A 15,280-nucleotide genomic window follows, 5' to 3' on the forward strand; every position below is an offset into this window, starting at 1 on the left:
TAATGGCCGCCGGAGGATATCATTCGCCACCGGTTTTCTTACAGATCATTTCACCGTCACCTATCTAGATGGTCGTTAAGATGATCCTCCTACGAACCCCATCGGCCGAGGCGACTCGCGTATGAAATCGCGCCCGTCACGACGTTTCCCATTACAGGTTTACGCCGAGTTATCACCTGGCGCGCGTCGCCATCAACGTCACTATCTCCGCGTGTCATCGGCATCACTCTAACCCCGGTTTTAATATCGGCCTCCTCGCCTCGAATGTCGTTATTAATTTCGTAAGTGTCTCGCGTAATTGGCGTAATATAACATTGCACATCGGTCGATACACCGCGGGGACGAAGGCGACGTTAATCCGGTAATGCAAAATAATTTCGCGGCGCATCGAAACTTTCCGGCAGGATCGAAGAAGATTTATGACGGCGCCGAGACCCGATGTGCTCGCCATTAAAGTGCCCGCCGTACTTCAGTATTATACAGCGAATAAAAAAGCCGCGAATATTCAGCTTTCTCGTTATCCGTTTATCTGTCTTGTCGCGGAAATGTAATCGCCAAGTTTCTATCCGCCACCGAGTGACAACTCTAGCGGGAAGTGCTACATTCTTTGACACCGGCTGCGACGCATTTCTTCAGAAAGTTATCGATTATTCTTCGCGGCTTCTGGAATTATTCATGAGATCTTCAGCGTTCCGGAGGTACCACCTGTTCTTCCCGGCGAAAGAAATAGTAGATATGAAAAGCAGTCGGTCGGATCTTTCGCGTCGGCGAGTCGCTGGTCGCGCCAACTATATCGCGCGAAAATATTTTTTTTTTATTTCGTAAAACGGTCACCTGCACGACGAAGGAGTTTAATTTATTCATCTGTTGAAGCGACGTCGGGTCGACATTTTACGTTGTAATTTGACTATCCGTAATATCTCTTCGGAAATATTATTTTAACGCCGATGGTTTTTTCAATCGCAAGTCTCCGAAGAACTTCTCATTTAAATCCTGTGTATTTTCCGCAATTTGAAAGGTTTATGCGACGCGTTGTTCACTAAATATCGCGACTATACGATTTTAATCCGATAAGACATACGTTTTCCAATGTTAATGGCATGTTAAATCGGTAGAGGCAAAGGAGAAACAATATCGTGTTTCCTATTGGTTGCGATTTTCAAAGAGGTTGGCTGCGGCAATCACAGGCACAAAGTTGCGACAATGCTCACGGCTTGTGCCGATTTGGAATAAGGGGTGTAAGAGGTGGGTAAAGGAGGAGGATAAAGAGGAAAGTATGGCGCCCACGCGTTATGCTAACACTCGCGCCGCCGACACGGGCTGGGTGGTCCCGCTCCGCTCCACCTACTCACCCTTCAGCCCTTCCGTGGTCCACACCTTCGCTGCTTCGACGAGCATACAAATACGGCTAATTTCACCGATCGAAGACCCCCGAACGATCCTGACGACCAATAATCGGTCGATATCTCAAAGATATCGCCGGTCTCGAGGCCACCCGAATATCGCGCGTAGATGTGAATGAGATTTCTTTTTTTTTTTTTTTTTTTCTTTTTCAACGCTCCCTAAACCGTGCAATTCACCTTTCCTCCTTCAGGAACGCTCGTCGAGGCGCCGTCTTTTCGAGGTTCCGACCGGATGTGGCCCACGAGAATAAGCGCATTATGCGAACAATCGGACATTTGTTTGCTAATCTGCGACTGCCGCTTTAATCCTGTCCGCTTTTGTTGGTGACGCAACAAAGTAGAATAAACGATGAGAAGTTAAGAGTATTGTTGCGGCGATACTATCAAACAGGCGTATAATAATTTAGAATTGCGTCAAGTTCTTGCGAAAAAAAAAAAAAAAATATTCAACGCACGCGATGGTTAGCTGTAAAATACGCGACTTTTATGCCGCTTCGTTCTGAATGGTGATCGCGATTGGCCAGCGCGTCGAAAAATCGTCGCGATTTGAAAGAAACTTACGCGGGGCCTTCGGCAACGTTAAAGGGATCGCGGTGAGGAGAAGAAACGAGAGAGGCGGAGGTGTGAATGAGGCTTGCTTGTAGCGACGCCTCCACTCACGGCGCTCCCGTTGTGTCAACACCTTGGACGAACATTCCCACCACCACCCTAACCGTCAGAGTCGCGGCTCTCCTCTCGTCCGCGCCTCTCCCTAGGTTCGCGCTCCTGAATTCATTCAGGATGATAAACATCTTGGCCGCTCCTCGCATAATTCGTCGCGGGGAGGCACCTATTCACACTCTCAATGAGCCACGGCGGTGTGAACGATCGAGGGGAAGATAAAGCGTTAGAGCAGATTAGAGTGAGATTCATTATCATAAAGTCGATTCTGTGCTCGTCTAATTTTTCCTGTTTTTTTTTCTTTTTTTTTTTATTGCGAGCTTACGTTTAACGGCTGGAAAAAAATCGGCGTCACCTCAACACGCGAGAAAGGGAAGCTTTAAAAAATTCCCGTTGTTTATTTTTTGACATTTATTTCTAACATGAATCGAATACGAAGTAATGAGTGTTTTGAAACGTGCCGTGTTCGAAAAAAAAAAAAAAAGATGTATAATTAATTTCTATAGAGGAGCAATCGACGATTCGTCATTGCTCGCTGTGACGCAAGATTTGTCCGCGTCGCGTCCGGTACAACATTCGAAGCTACGGTTCCCCGAGAATCCCTAAGTCTCGAATGTCTCGCGCGGAGGCACTAAGTGGAAATTGTTGTCAAAAACGGCGGGCTCGCACCGCGCGTACCGGTTCGACGATTCCGCCGGCTGGTGGGTCATATATTTCGAAACCTGCTATAGCGAAGAACGTGCACGTGGGCGCGAGAAGCGAATGGAAAGACACACTCTTGCACCACCAATTTACCTGTAGCCGCCGTTCGGCGTTTAGTCCTAAGAGGGAACGCATAATTTGCGCGGCGCATTAATTCGCGCGGTGAAAACGACGCGATTAATTATCAGAACGCCGGCGAGCAAAGTTTCCAAGTCTATTATTTATCCCTTCTACGATCCGACTCGCCTTTTTCGTGACGGAGCTTCCGGAAACCGTCGCAAGTTCGCTTGACGAGCACCAGGCACTCTCGCGTCCCTAAATATCACCGGTGCCAAGGCGACTACTTCCAGCTTCTCTTTCGTCTCGGCCGATGGCAATAAAGTCATATTGTTTTTGCGACGTTCGCGTCGCTTTAACGCCCGGCAGTATAACTTTAACAACTCTCCCTATACGGGCCGCGATGGAACGCGAGAGAAGAGGAAGCCGGTGCGCTGGCGATGCGCGGGCGGGAGGGACGGATAAGGCGAACGAGATCCAGTGACTTTGTGCCCAACGCGGCGCCAGAACCTCCGGTCCGGGGTCCCGTGAACGCCGCAGGAACGTCGGACGTTGTACATCGTCGGACGGACGGTCCATGGGTCCGGATGCGGCGGGATATACCCCCTCGTATACATCGTCGAGCGACCCAACCCACCCGTTAGACCCTCGTAAAATTTTTTTCTCGATCTTTTTGGCCCTCGATCCTCTCCGCAGAGCAAACGGTCCGCTACAGCTTCGACGTCCGAGGATTTAATTTGGGCGACTACGGCGTTCTCGTTTCACGTTCTCTTTTCTCCCGTCCTCCCCTCGCTTTCGTCCCGCCGATATTCTCTCTCCTTCTCGCGCTCGGTCTCCCTGCTCTTTTCGAGAGCCACTCTCCGCGATCCTTATCCGATGGTTTATCATATCCACTCGCCGTGAAGGATACCGTCCTCGGACGAAGCACCGGGCGCGGTTCGCTCGTTTTATCGAGACGCGTCTCGTAATCGCTCGCCTCTCCGGTTGAGAGGATTAATATGATATAATTAATAAATATCGACCGTGACACCTGATTATTCGACGGGCGCAAGCTAATGGCGCCGCGAAAATCGGGATAAGTGGTGTATAAGTGAAGGCAGGTGATTCCAGTCGGTCTAGAGATTACGATACGGTCTTTTTCTCTCTCTCTCTTTCTCTGTGTATCTCTTGAGGTGTATTTTACGATTACGTTTTCGCATATTATTGACTCGAAATGGCGGTAAAACATCCGCCCGTCCGTGGAATCGCATCACAACTTAGGAATGTAACCTTATCCGCTTCACCTGTGCCTTATCTCAACGTACACAGACGACGTTAATTTAAAAAAAAAAAAGAAAAGAAAAAATTGAAAGAAACTACCTTCTCCCGCACTTATCGTGTCATTTAAGGCGTTTATCTCGTCAACGACTGTCCCCCGGATGTAAACATTATTGACGCGATAATGAGTCCGAGCCTCGAGCCGAGCTTTTCGACAGTTTCTTACAAATAGGGAAGAACCGTGGACCCGGCCGAGCTTATGTCGCACGTGGCACCTAAAGCATAACAGCGCATGGTTTTTTGCTCGTAAACGCTTCGAGAAAAAAGTCGACTTTTATTACACTATATCTGTTTTACGCTGTCAGATGTGTTCTGCGACACTTCTTCCCGAAGAACCGATCCGAGAGAAAAAAAAATTAAAAAAAAAAAAAAAAATAAAGCGTGTCTGCCGGTCCCCGTCGTTCAAACGATCTTAACCCCGCGATATTCAAAGCTTTTTTATGATTTTACTGTCAAAACTAACGAAGAGTTATGGGAGTTATAAAAGAGATAGATTCTTTACAGTACAGATAATGTCCCTAGCTTGTGAGAAACAGAGACCTCCGGCCTTTCAATTTTTACAAATGACGCTGAATAATTATGACCGCGACGGATATTTCGTAAAGACGATCTTTAACAATGTGGCAACTTGCCGAGAGGAAGAGAACGAGGAAGAGAGCTCCACCCTTTGAACTAAGACAGATTCTCTTCTCCGTGTTCCTCTCGCCCTTCTTGCGCTTCTCCTCTCTCTCGTTCGTCGTGTATATGCTAATGCGAGACGAATGTCTCTCCCTTTTCCCCTTCGTGTCCTCTCACCCTCGAGGGAGGGAGAGGGCGAAAGATAGTATCTCGTGTCTTCGTACGCTATGTCGACGACTTAGGAGGATGCGTTACCCCGTGGGCGTGTTTGTTCGGCTAAAATCTCCGCAGTGGGATGGCTATGCAGTTGCACCCGGTGCCTTCGCCCTTCCCCCCCCTCGTCCTTACGCGCCGCAACGTGCAATCGATTGCCCATCGACACGCTGCGATAGATTAGCTAGAATTATCGCCATGCGAATCGGCCGATTCGCGTACACCGACATCGAAATCGACCGAAAAGAAGGAGGAATATATCCGCTGACGCATGGCGTATTAGATCACACGATAATAAATATATGTTTTTTTTTTTTTTTTCTTTTTTTTATGCTTATTTATTACGCGTTGACGTCTCGATACGCATTGCATAAATATGGCTAGACAGATTCGGTATTTCACATCGGGAAGTATAAGTCAAAATAAATTTGCCCAATTGCCTTTTTTTTTTTTTTTTACACATCGCTGCGTTTAATTTATATTTTTAATACGTCGGTTTACGAAACGGGACCATGCAACTGCGGCGTTACGTCGCGGGATATATCGTCGCCGGTCACAGACATCGTAATAGGGGTGCATTGCTCGCTAAGGAATATTACGCGGGAGGGCAGTACCAAGAAGTCGAGAGAAGCGCCGAGGTAAACGTCTGAGGTTTCCCCGAGGGGACGACAAACGCGGGAGAGGTACAGAGAGGCGCGGTGATTTCTCTGCGCCGAGAATTCGTAACACGTGTAGCCCGGTGGTTTATGGTGATTAGTAGTTTACTGGAGACATTTCCGTTGCCTGAATCGTCCCCGAGTTTCTCGTTCTTACATTAGTTACTCGATTCCGTCTACAGGGCCCAGTAACGCCTCCCTTCCTCGAAATGTCGCCCGAAATGAAGCCACGAGCCTGGCTTGTAATTTACACCTAGTGCAACTACATAGTTTTTTTATCAACCACTGCGAAAGGGATAGGAAGGGAAAATTTGTGATAATTTTTAAAACTGTAACCCTACATTCTATAAAATGAAACAAATGTGATAAAAAACAGATTGCACGCGAGACGTTAAACAAAAAAAAAAAATTATACCGTTTTTTAGTCAGTAATTCGCGATGCTAATTTTCTTCATTAATAAATAAGATTTTTAATTTTTTTTTTTAAACGCAAAATAAATACTTTCTCGTTTTCATTCCTTTTTATACTTTGAAATACATTTGATCATAGTTCGCGAGGGGAATCTGAATCTCTGGGGACTGCTCGACAACTAAATAGTTTCGGGAAGCGAGAATAGCGTGGGCGTGAGTCTCCTAATTATTAGCATAACGTACAACGCCGTCTCGGGTGACAGTTATATCCGGACTAGAGAATCTGGTGACTCTGTTAACGTTTACTCGACGCCGCCCTGAATTCCAGTAGGTTAACGAGAGACATCTCGAGTTCTCGAGTGCTTCGTCAGCTTAAGGACGGCTCGAGGCCCAGGAGCTTGTTTCCGCGCATACCGGGATATACCGCTTTCTCATTAAAACGTGAAAAACGTTTATATGTTTCTACAAGGGACGTAAAACTACGGTCAAGCTCTTTCCCGGGCGAGCTCTGCCCAAGTTCAAAGACGCGTTCCGTTAAGAGGGCCGCCATTTCGCGTGAACTAAGTGCACTCGAGAAACTCGATCGACTGGTATCTGGTGAATCTCAAGTAGTCACGCGACGGCATGTGAAAACGCGTCGCAACACGTGCTGCACGCATGTTTCCGCAAAGCCGCGCTGCACCGGTCGGCAGTTTACGAGCCGGGCGAAGCCACTGGAGGACTCCGCTGGCAGGACGCGCATCGGCGGGCAACAAAAGAAATGACGATACTCGAGAGAACACTTGCTGTCAGGCTAAACATTGACCACCCTTCGCAATCGCCGAGCCACCCCGGCCGCGACCTGTTGGTATTACGTTACGGGCCGCTCGTCTCATAAGATACGTGAGAACACGAGCGCAAGGACCACGCGCGACGCCGCCAGCTTCACGTCCTGTCATTTATCTACCGTGTAGGGGACCGGGGACGAGGCCGAAGAGGGCCGGATCGACGACTCCGCGTGATTGATCGGCAGCAACGCCTCGACGACTAGCTGGCGTCAGCTCGCTCTACCCCGTGTCTCTTGTAACAGGAAATTCGGTACTTCCGCGAGGTTCTTCATGCGCACATATATCTATATTATATTACACTGCGATATATCTCGCGAGAAAACTTGCGGCTAAATTGATCAGTCAACCCGTTTAAAGATAAACGCTAAAATTTAAAATTTTACGACGTCCTCGTATAGCTGGCATTGCCGGATATTTATAAACGCTATGCGGAACTTTCTACTTTTTAATCCGCATTATTTTTGTTAATATTATTTTACGTTGCACTTTCTTTAACGAATAAAAAAATTAATTTCAGCGTTAACTTTTCAATCTCGATATTCCGTCGCGCGTTACGAATGCGACCGTCATATGCAGGCACGTTTTCTCTCGGCGCCGTAGTTTTGTACGGGGTTCAGCCAATTAGGCCACGAACGACGAGTGATTCGTCGAGAAATATTTTCGGTTACGCGCTAGCGAGGTCGGCGGGTGGCGGAGGGGAAAAGGGACGCAGCTGAAATGGGGCTGGTTTCTTCTTACCAATTCGAGAACTCCGACTCGATGCTGCACCGTGCTGGATGCTTATAAATCGCTTCCAGGTTTTGGCGCTTGCCCCACGAAGCCCGTTGTCACGCGCGATCCTAACGACGTTTAACTAATCACGCCCGGAGAAAATATATATCCGCGATAGAAAACTGGCGCCAGGAACGGGATTGCTAACAAGGACGCGGGAACGCGACTCCCGTGGAATTCGTTTCGAAAAGCTCTTTTGAAATATTTCCCTGGAAACTTCTTAAACCTTATCATTAATTTCCTTTCTCAGCTTTATATCTTCTGACGCGGTAAATAAAATTATCTAAAATATATTTTTATCGTTGGAAACTGTTTCGCCGAGTCGTGACAGCCATTTGGCGTACAAACTGATAACGAACAGCTGTCCGCGTCGGTTCTTCTTGCAACGGCGCGATAGCGGCACCGTTGTTTACGTTTATTATAATGTAATATTGTACGTCGCGAAACCCGACGGTACTCGTATTCCGCACACACGTTGCGGATATTGTAATTCAGTACGGAATTATAATTACTTTTTTTTTCGTTCCTTCGCGGCGGTTAAGATATACGAGGCGTATAAGTTGTGGAAAATACCGCGATGTAACACCTTGTATAAGTAGATCGTTAAAGCGACGATATCAATTGAGGACATCGGAATCGCGGGACCCTTCTCCCGGCGATTATATTAACATTCCGTGTCCTGTTGCCTCGACAGGCACTTTCGTGCAGCGGAGTAACATGCGATTTTACCACCAAATTGCAAGCAAGATTATAACCGTTTTTATTAACGCGTTGTAAAGATTTCGAAAAATTATGATCCTCTCCGCACGCGGGTGAGTCTTTCCTCACGCGACTATCGCCCCGATGCCGGCTAACATTTCTAACGCTATCGCCTCTACGATTTTTATCGATTCGTGCCAGATAAATTCCATCGCGGTCGTATTTGACACGAGGACGCGGCGGATATTTGCGCAGTCTATCACCCTGTTCTTTCGACCGATTACCCGCCGCTGTATCGCGATATGCCAATTTCCCGGTGCCTCCTCGTCCGAGCGAAGATCCGTTAACGCCGACGAGCGATATTGGCTGCACTCGAATCGAGATTATAAATGCCGATCTCAAGTAATTTACGGAAGGGGCGTCATTATACATACGTATCGCTTCGTTACGGCGGTATATGTACCGTTAAAAGCCGCGTAAAGCGTTACGCCGCTTAAGTAAGCGCGCTCTTTTACCTAACTATATCCGCCGCGTTGAACTCACGGCCCGTAAATCAGGAACACGAGCCACGTAAGAAAAAGTCACTCGCCATCTCGCCGTGGCCGATAAGTTTACCTACGACGACGGCGGTGGTAACTTACGTCGCGGCCTATCCGATTCACAAGAGAGAGAAACAGCCGTTCTTTACGATTTACTCTCGAAGCGCAATAAAGCATCCGCTTTTGCGCACGCCCCCTTCTCTCTGCAATTTCTCGCTTTTTTTTTTTTTTTTTTTTTTTTTTTTTATTTCGAGGCGCACCCGAGAAAAATTGCGACCCCGAAATAACCTCAGCCCATATTTTCATTAGCGGTAAAGAGTTACGCGTGTCTCGCAAATAAGGTATATTAATATAATCGTATCAACGTGCTTTGTGATGATTAATGAAACGCTATTAATAGCGTCATACTCGAGACCGGATCCTCTCTTTCTCTTTCCGCTTCTTTCGCGGGGTTTATTGCGTTTTCATCTTCGTAAATCAGCCGACTGAGTTGATAATATCGCGCGAAAGTGGGTCAGTCGCGGCGGAATAAATCGCGCCATACGGCGCGGGCAATTTTCGGCGGGTGTGACTGAGTAAATCATCACCGATAAGAACTTTAGTGCCGCCTCGCGAGCGGAGTCGGTCCGAAAGGAATTGAACGGTTCGAACGAACGGACGGACGGCCGGTCTTCGCCACGCGGCGGGTATAAATATTCTACGGGTTGCCTAAGAAGTAGCTGCGGAGCTGCCGCGGGGCCAATTTAGAGGCAGGACGGTTAATGAGCCACCGCGGATGCCACACGCATCTTTTTGCGCCCCCGGGCCCCCGTCTCTGTGTGGCCGATCAAGCGTTTAACAAACGCGCGGGCACCTGGTTCTACTCCTTTCCCTCCTCTACATGCCTCTCCGTTCTTGTTTTCTTCCACGGTCAATAAGAATTTTACAGCGGACGTGAGCGCGCCGGGTTGATAGTGATATAATTATCAATTAAGTCGAATTCGAGCGTTTTGTTTTAGCAGTTCAAGTTCTCCCGGTAAGAAATACCTTTATAATTATCGCCGCACGAAACTGTCACGTTGTGGAAAAAAAGAAAAAAAAGAATAAAACGGCCGATCGGTTATAATTGACTGTCTCTCTCGCGGTGTCGTCAGATTAAAGATTTTTATTTCTCCCCTTCGCTCGGAATTAATTGGGCCGCTCATTTAACAACAAAACGTCTTCGTGCGCGACATCGCGGGTCAGCGTTTTCGCGGTTTAAGCACCTCGCGTGTTATACAATATATCTTATTGAAACGTATAAATGAGCGCGATAAGGCAGGCACGGCGCGAAAGTCAGACGGGCGCACTGTCGGATTTAACGCCTATCCAATTAATTTCGTGACACCGTCTTTCGAGATGCCCCGCGACGGCCGATGGGAACGAACGCACCCCTGCGGTGCACTTTCTCTCACGAATAGCGGTGGCCCTGCGAGCAGATGAATCTACTTGATAATTTTCGAGCGCACCGAATACAGATGCTGATTCAGATTACACTTCAGGCATATACTGACGGGTTAAGTGAATATTTGATGTGTTTTACAGTCTTCGAGACAAACTAAGATTTAATTCAGAAGAGTTGATATTATTCCGATGAAATATTTCTTCATTATACGATTTTACGAATTTTAAATATAATATATTTTTAAGAATCTAGCTATCTTATACTACATTCACCGATTTTTTTTTTTTTTCCTGATCTTTTATTTTATTTAATGTTCGTCTCTATTGCCGATTGAATGGAAGGGAAAATTGCAAATAGCGCGACGGGCACGCTTTAGAACTCTTGAATCATTCCGAATGCTCCCTTGCTCTCGTCACCGCGTCACTCACCAAGCTAGCGACATTATTTGTGGCTTCGGGCACGGCACTAATAATAACGCCATGCAATGAGAAGAATAGAAACAACGGCCATTAAGGTGAAAAAGAGATAGAGAGGGACAGAGAAAAAGAAAGAAAACGATAGCGGAGTCACTCGCGCGATTCATACGTAACTTCTGCGAGCTGCACGATGTCCACGGCGAGGCGAAAATGTTAGGAAATTTATATCAAGTTAATTTGAGACAGGGAAGGGAAATAAGAGAGAGAGAGATGGAAAAAGAGAGAGCGCTTTCCTCGTGGGTCATCGTAGCTTCACCGAATGAACCGTCAGTAGGTGCTCCGACTCGGAATTGGTAATTAATGCGGTAACTTAAGGCAACGCGTTTATCTTTCGAGCCAGTCTCGTGACAACACGACGGCAGGTGCAACCCTTCCTCGGAAAGTGGCTCGGTAGCTTCCCTGACTGCCGTGACAAACTGGCGATCGAGCAAGGGTGGACGTCGCGACGCGGCGGTGTCTCGTCTTCTTCGCTTTCTTCTCGTTTGCGTCCTGATTTTCTACGTTCGTCGTACCCGAACGCGATGCTTCACGCGTAAACGGCACGCGGTAACAATTTTTTATTGAGAGCTCAGCAAGACTTTCGACACGTATAAAGAATTTTTTAATTCGCGTTTCTCTTTTCTATTTCTTCTCTCTTTTCTCTCACGGATGTAAACAAAATCAGTATCGGTCGTCTAAGCACCGTCCAGCGCGGACCGTGTATTTAAATAGATGTCTAGACGTTTTTTTCGCCGCGTACTTTGTTTACTGTTGTTGAGCTGACCTTACGCAAAGCTCGCTCGAGTGCCGAATTCGCCGGGCAAACCAGTTCTCGCCGTCCGCCGCCCGCGCGTCCTCCACCTTGCGAACTTGAAGCGCGAGGATTGCCGGCCGATGTAAACACACAGACGTACTCACATTACCGTGGCTGGTCAGCGAGTTCGGCGAATTCGACAGTCGAGCGCGCGTTGAGATAGATTAGCACACAACAGTAAACAAGTACGCGGCGAAAAATGTTTAGATCCATAGCTTTTCTAGCTCGTTTTGAGTGTTACATTTCTGGCTCGGACAATTTTGCTAGACAGCCACGAGATGAACCACGAACTGGCTTGCTAATTATTAGATAACGGTGGGAATCAATTTCCACTCGGGTTGTTGCTAATACCGGTTTCGAAATTAAGTGAGCCGAACTTGCAGAGTGTTTAATACGCTCGAGAAATCAGTGCGTTACTATCGAGAATCTCTCCGAGTATTTAGTAGCTCCGCTTAGTTTGCTTTTTTTACAGACGCATACTCGCGAATGGTACTCGTGACACGCTACGTTTGTTTCACGCAATGAACACGATCATTGCCTTCGGAACAGATTAACTGTCGCCGATAGCGGCGGCGACGGGGCGGCGGTGGTGATTGATAGATATGCAAGAACCGCGGGATATACAGGCTTCGCGGAAAATATCCGGCAAAAACTAATTTCCGGAATGGCCGATTGCCAGCGAGCGATCTCCGTCGTGGTATCAGCAAACGCAATTGAAAGATCTTAATGGCGCGACGCTTTGTGCTCCATCGTGAAACAATGCACAAAGATCTTGCGGTACTATTATTATTAATTTTTTTTTTCTAGGTACGTTTCTAAAGAACTATAATAAACGAGTATAAGACGAACCTATTTTTTTTCTAAATTAATTATATTTTATTTTATGATTGAAGCGCTTCTTAAATATTAAAAAATTAAAAAAAATTATACACGCTCTGTTTTTTTTTAAAGACCCCAATTATTATAAATTAAGAAAATAAAAAAAATCATGCGACTCACCGATCTGCATGAGCTTCAGCGGAGTTGTAGAATTTTATCGGTGTCTGTAACATAAAATAAAAAATATTATTGTAGACATGTCAGTATATTATTTAATAAAATTAATTAAAAAATAAAAATTAATTAAATATTAAAATTATACCAAATCTCAAAATTAAATAGAATAATGATCGATATGTCTCTTTCGCCTGTTTTTTATTCAGAACATTTGCTCGAAATTTTTAGAATGGACAATGTTAAAATAAACTTATTTCGCGGTGAACTTTGTCTCTATTGAGAAAGAGCCGACAGTATAGATATCAACAGCTTCTTGCCGCGGAAACAAATAAACGCGCCTCCACGTCATAACTGTCGGCGCTGAGACCACGCTTAATAAATATTCAGCCGCCGTGCCTTATGAGGACGACGCGTATAGGGCCATCGTCGCGGACCGGGCCGATATATACGTCTATTTAAACATACGGCCGGTGGGTGCGTGGGTGCGGGGTTTATGTGGGGACGAAACGAGTGAGATAGTGCTGCGGTGACAGCGGCAATGAGCCGTGCATTGGTTAGTCTCGCTACATCAAGATCTTAACGTACGAGTTCTTCTAACTCGATCGCGCGCCCTCGTATATGTTATCCGCACGTGTTTCACCGCGTTTATTGGCGGCGCGACATTCGAGAGCTTCTTGTATTCGCGAGATAATTCGCGGTGATACGAACGCGCGAACATACTATTCGGAAAAGTTTCAACGTTGTGGCGCAATGAACGAGTACCTAATTTAATTTGATTTTTTCTAAAGTAAACTATATAATTTTAAAATAGACGAATTAAAAGAATAAGTAACTAACATGCAACGGTGAGTTATTTCGCGAAATTTATCTCTGGCAGGGAAGGAGAGATCTAGTCAAGCGGTGCCTAGCCTCCTCTTTCTCAACGATACTTCAGTGTCACGAGAAGGGCTCACATGGAAATCCTTGAAAGGTTATGCATGCAATGTACACGGTCACTGAGGGCTAATGTTGCTCTTTTTCGTAAAATCTGAAGGACCGGCAAAACATCAAGGCCTCTCTCTTTAGGCAAAGAAAGAGAGAGAGGGAGACAGTGGTCACAAGTTCCATGGGGATGTATGATATTACAATGGCCCTCGCTGTTCAAGGAGGGCACCGTGCTTCCCGTCGAGAGCTACTTGAGGATATGTTTGAGAAGGGGTTCGCTTTTCTCCTCAAAGCTCAAGACAAACAGCTCTCGCTCGTGGCATCGGTAGCATAATAATCGCTCGCGTATTTTTCCGCTCTCTCTCTCTCTCTCTCTTTTTTTCTCTCCCTCTCCCTCTTTTTACTCTGCTTCTTTTTCCCGCGACCGAGCATTCTTTTTCTCATTTCCTTCCACCACCCGGAGCACTTTCTTCCTCGTACACGTTCCTCGCGCGTCTAATCGCGTCGATCTCTTGTAGATCTACATCGTACTTCATACGGATTCTAACTGATTTATTACACGCTCGTCAGTGTGAGACGTCGCAGTTCTCTTTGTATACGCGATATATGCAATCGCCGCTCTATCGGACTCGTATCTTGCCTAACGGAGCCCTCTCTTTTTCCTCCTCTCATTTTTTTTTTCTTTTTACCTTCTTCCCTTCTCTCTGTCGCTCCTCCATTCTGGTCCTCCTGCCCGGTGCCTCTCGCAGACCCCGCGAGCCGAGTTACGAGACCTTCGAGCCACTCGTTTATCTTGCTTGACGAGGAAAGGAGGAATTAACGAGGAATTAATAGCGGATCTTAATGATAAATGATTCCTTCAGCCAGCCACCCTTGCCGCCTGTCCTAATTTGTCTAATTATTTCACTTAATTCCCTCCCGCGCAACGACAAGATCTCGTGCCTCGCTTTAACGAAACGAAACTAATTAATGGCACCATTAACTTACGAACAGGTTAGCATATATTTCCGGGCCGGGGCTCGCACCGCCCGCGAAAAGACTTCATCCTGTCTATCTATTTTGCATTGTATAGCTCGTTTAATTATGCCCGCGTCGAGTTCGTCTTGTCGCAGCGGGTGGAAGTTAAGTTCAGAACAGAGTACCGATTCAGCCGTCGCAACAACGTTTCGCGACCTTGCCGCATTAATTTTTTTCCAAAAAGCCACGTGCAGGCGCGTAGTGCGGCTATTACGCGAAAATGCAATATCGCGTAATGACACCGTAACTTCCTTAAAGAATACGCCCTGAGCCCGCCAAAAACACTTAGCCGATGAAGAAGCATTGCGCGGAACTTATCATTACACCGCCCATCGCGTACCTAACGGCGCTTACGAGTGCACGTACCACGGGGAACGTTCCTACGTATATCGGGCGCGGAATCTGCCCGATATTCGAGCGCAGCTGTCAATCCGCGAGTCGCGTGCGGCTTTTTCCCTGGGCGAGTGGTCTCTCGAGTGTGCGGAGGGTCTCGAGGACCCGCGATTATCCCCGGCTGGGATACACCTCGAAGACGGAACGAGACGTCGCCGTGTAGAACGGGGCTATTTTACCTCGATGGCTTTCCTCAGCTGGCGCGTTCCATCAGTCACACGCAAATAACTCACTTCCCCTCGCCGTCGAGTGGCTCCGGTAATTTATGTGTTTGCGCCGGGATGCCGTCGTTCTCGCTCGCCGCGATAGTCGTCGCTCGCGCGCTCGCTCGGCCGCTTCCTTCGGCGAACAAATTGCTCGCGATCTAACTACTTCTATGACTCCG

At 47.0% G+C, this 15,280-nt stretch overlaps 1 protein-coding gene across 6 annotated transcripts in view; it reads left to right on the forward strand.

The window, feature by feature from the left end:
* LOC139110075 (ankyrin repeat domain-containing protein SOWAHA-like) overlaps positions 1-15,280 on the forward strand; it is a 375,001-nt gene that overhangs the window by 333,225 nt on the left and 26,496 nt on the right. The window lies entirely within an intron of this gene.

Source organism: Cardiocondyla obscurior, linkage group LG19, assembly GCF_019399895.1.
Source record: "Cardiocondyla obscurior isolate alpha-2009 linkage group LG19, Cobs3.1, whole genome shotgun sequence".
Lineage (NCBI taxonomy): Eukaryota > Metazoa > Arthropoda > Insecta > Hymenoptera > Formicidae > Cardiocondyla > Cardiocondyla obscurior.